A 3811-nucleotide genomic window follows, 5' to 3' on the forward strand; every position below is an offset into this window, starting at 1 on the left:
TTCATTCACACATTCATTCTTAGGCTTAAAGAGTTTCTATTCACCATGGCTCCTAACAAATTAATTAAATTCAACAAACATTTAAGTACGTTCTATGAGAAAGGCACAGAGCTACAAGTTGGGAAATAAAAAGAAAACAAATTTTTTCTTTGTCTTAAGATTGTAAGATTTGCAAACACTTCACAGGCATTTTCTTATTTGAGGCTCACAACAACTCTGACAGGTAGGTACTACCAGTCTTATGATCAACATTTTATAGCTGAGGTAGCAGAGGTCCAAGAAGTCAAATGCCTTGCCCATAGTCAGAGGTGGCATTGGAACTCGGGCCATCCTGAGTCAACATCCAGCAATTTTTTTTAACTACTCCACACCGACTTCCTTTCAGGTGGAGATATTGCCTTCCTGTAAGTTATTCTCATTCCAGAAATGGGACAACTGAAGCATAGACTTCCTGATTTTTCTGATACCATACTTCTGAGACGGCCAACTCTGTTCCAGGTATGTCACAGAATGACAATCTTATATCTAGTGGAGCTTTATTTCTCATTTTATAAGAAAAGTCATTCCCAGAGAAGAGAAATGCCTTGTCTTAGATCAGGGCTTCTTAAACTTTTTCTACTCATGACCCCTTCTGTGCTTCTTAGATCATAAAGCAATTAAGGGGAAGAATTGAGACTCAAATCCAAGTCTTCTAATTTCAAATTCAGTGCTCTTTCCATTATACTATTCTACAATCCTTCCAGTTTATAGATGACTTTGCTGATAGTGTTTGCTATCTCTACATATAGGGGTAGATGGAAACACTTCTATATTATCAAAGGTCTTTATCATTGCATATCCATGTAGGCCTGTATTTGACTTCTAGAGAAAAAATAGTCTATTATATTAGAACTCTCCTCTTCCTATTCACAGAGATATCCTCTTGCCCTTTACCAGTGTCCTCACAATTTTGTGCGCCTGGGTTTGTGCCACCTCATGGCATCATGTAAGGCCTATTTCACTTTGTCATTACGGAGGCTAAAGATGAATGGATTCAAGAGTAGGGAGATGATGCAGTTCAGGGCAGAGACCCCTTATTAAGGAGCACGGACTGGGCCTCTGATGTACGGGTATAAAGGAATATGGAGCTGCCATAGAACAAAACCACGATGGTGAGGTGTGATGCACAGGTAGAAAAGGCTTTCTTCTGCTCAGTGGCTATTGGGGTATGAAAGACAGTGGCAAGAATAAAGGCATAGGAGCTAGAGGTCAATGTCAGTGAGCCCAGTAGCAATGCTGTGAAAAGCAGAAAAGCCACCAACTCAAGAAGCTGGGTATACCCACAGGAGAGCACCATAAGTGGCCAGCTATCACAGAAGAAGTGGTCAATGCCATTTGGGCCATAGAAAGGCAGATTAGTCATAAGGATAGTGGGGCAAAGGGTTCAGAGAAATCTAGCAAGCCAAGATGCCAACACTAGCCAGGCACTGATGCGACCGCTTATCAGTCTCTCATGGTGTAATGGATGACATATGGCCAGATAGCGATCCAGGGACATGACAGCCAAGAAGAAGAAGTCCGTGGTGCCCAGGAGGAAATAGAAGTAGGACTGCATGATGCAGCCGGAAAAGGAGATAGTGTAGTCCTTAGTGAGGATGCTGACCAGCATCTTGGGGACCAGAACAGAGACCAGCATCAGCTCCAACAGGGAAAGATTTCTCAGGAAGAAATACATCTGTGTGTGCAAGCGGTGGTCAGACCAACTGAGCATGATGATGAGCAAATTCCCTATGACTGTCATCACCTATGTCACCAGAAGTCTAAGGAACAACATCAGCTGTAGGGCCCAGCTCTTAGGGAAACCCAGAAGCACAAATTCTGTTCCCTGGGTCTAGTTTTCTGGCTTCATCTCTGGTTACCTGCAGTAAAGAAGGACATGGGAGATGAATTGACATTTTGTGACAAATACTTATCCAATCCACCGTTATTAAGCACTTAACAAGATACATTAGCTCAAGTCTCTGATTTATGAGGCTTCTAACCTAGTACTTTTGTAAGAAACTTTTGGGGAGAATTTTCTAATTACCAGTAAACTGAGTTTGGGCAAAGTACCTCTATTTCTCCTCTACATTTTCTACGATAATTGGCAGAAGACAAACACCAAATTCTTTAATATCAAGCCAAACCCACAGTTAAAGCATACACTATCATAACTTTAGGTTGAAATCCTATCTTTTCCCCAACCAACCTGGTAACTGCATTGTTCCTATAGACAGGTACACAAATGTGCATAAAGAAAGCAGTGGAATGTTGACACATCTTTGGATAGGGGAACTTTTATATAGGACCTGAAGGGGTGCAAAGTATTTCCCTCACAGTAACATCAAGATGTATCTAGCATAAGTATTATTATTTCCTATTATAGATGAAGAAATTGAAGCTGTGAAGTGACTTGCTCAAGGTCGTTCAGCTAGTATATATTAGAGCCCCAGCAACCAAAAAAAAATGCTATATTTTTTTCATTAAAAGGAATGTCCAAAATGAGGGAGGCAGTAGTCTCACTATAGCCTTACATAGTAAGATCAGTTCTCATGTCACTAGCATCTTAAATTAGTTGCCAAATGTTGTTGATTCTATCTATCCAACACTTCTTACATACATTCTTTCTTCTGAACTAACATAGTCACTATCTTGGTTCAGTATGCGTCACCTTCTGCCTGGACTGTTAATAGACATTTTTAAAAGATTCATTTATTTATTTTTAACATTTATCTTAAAAAATTGAGTTCTGATTTCTCTCCCTTCTTCTCACAGCTCCCTCACCCATTGGGAAGGCAAGAAGTACAATATCAATTATAAATGTGGAAATCATGTAAAACATTTACATATTAGCCATGTTGCAAGAAAAATAAAGAAATTAAAAAAAAACATGCTTCAATCTGCATTCAGACTCCATCAGTTCTTTCTTTGAAGGTGGATAGCATTTTTCATCATGAATCCTTTAGTAATAATCTTGGATCATTGTATTGCTGAGAGGAGCTAAGCTATTCACAGCTGATTGTTATAAAATATTGCTGTTACTATGTATAGTTTTTCTTGGTTTTCCTCACTTCACTTTGCATCAGTTCATGTAAACCTTCCCAGGTTTTCTGAAACCATCCTGTCATCATTTCTTATAGGACAGTAGAATTTCATCACAATTATATAACATAATTTTTTTAGCCATTCTCCAATTGATGGACATACCTCAATTTCCAATTCTATGCCACCTCAGAAAAGCTGCTATAAATATTTTTATACATATAAGTACTTTTCATTTTTCTTAGATTTCTTTGGGATACAGATTGCTGGGTCAAACAGTATGCAGTTTTATACCCCTTTTGGCATAATTCTGAAGTGCTCTCTAGAATGGTTGGACCAGTTTACAAGTTTAACAACCATACATTAGTGTCCCAATTTTTCCACATCCCCTCCAACATTTGTCATTTTCCTTTTTTTTTTTGTCATATTAGCCAACCTAATAGGTGTGAGATGGTAATTCAGAATTGTTTTAATTTGCATTTCTCTAGCCAATAGTGATTTAGAACATTTTTTAATATGATGATAGATAACTTTGATAACTTTAGAGATAACTTTATTCTGAAAACAGCCTGTTCATATCTTTTGACCATTTATCAATTGGGGAATGATTTGAATATGTATACATTTGACTCAGTTCTCTCTATATATTTGAAAAATAAGACCTTTATCAGAGAAACTTGCTTTAATTTTTTTCTTCCAATTTCTGGCTTTCCTTCTAATCTTGGCTGCATTAGTTTTGTTTGTGTAAAAC

At 37.9% G+C, this 3811-nt stretch overlaps 1 pseudogene; it reads right to left on the reverse strand.

Annotated features, from left to right (window-relative positions):
* Positions 1-941: 941 nt before the first annotated feature.
* On the reverse strand, positions 942-1888 carry LOC110207107 (olfactory receptor 6T1-like; annotated as a pseudogene).
* Positions 1889-3811: the final 1923 nt, after the last annotated feature.

The sequence above is a fragment of the Phascolarctos cinereus genome, unplaced genomic scaffold, assembly GCF_003287225.1.
Source record: "Phascolarctos cinereus isolate Bilbo 61053 unplaced genomic scaffold, phaCin_HiC Scaffold_726;HRSCAF=1367, whole genome shotgun sequence".
NCBI lineage: Eukaryota > Metazoa > Chordata > Mammalia > Diprotodontia > Phascolarctidae > Phascolarctos > Phascolarctos cinereus.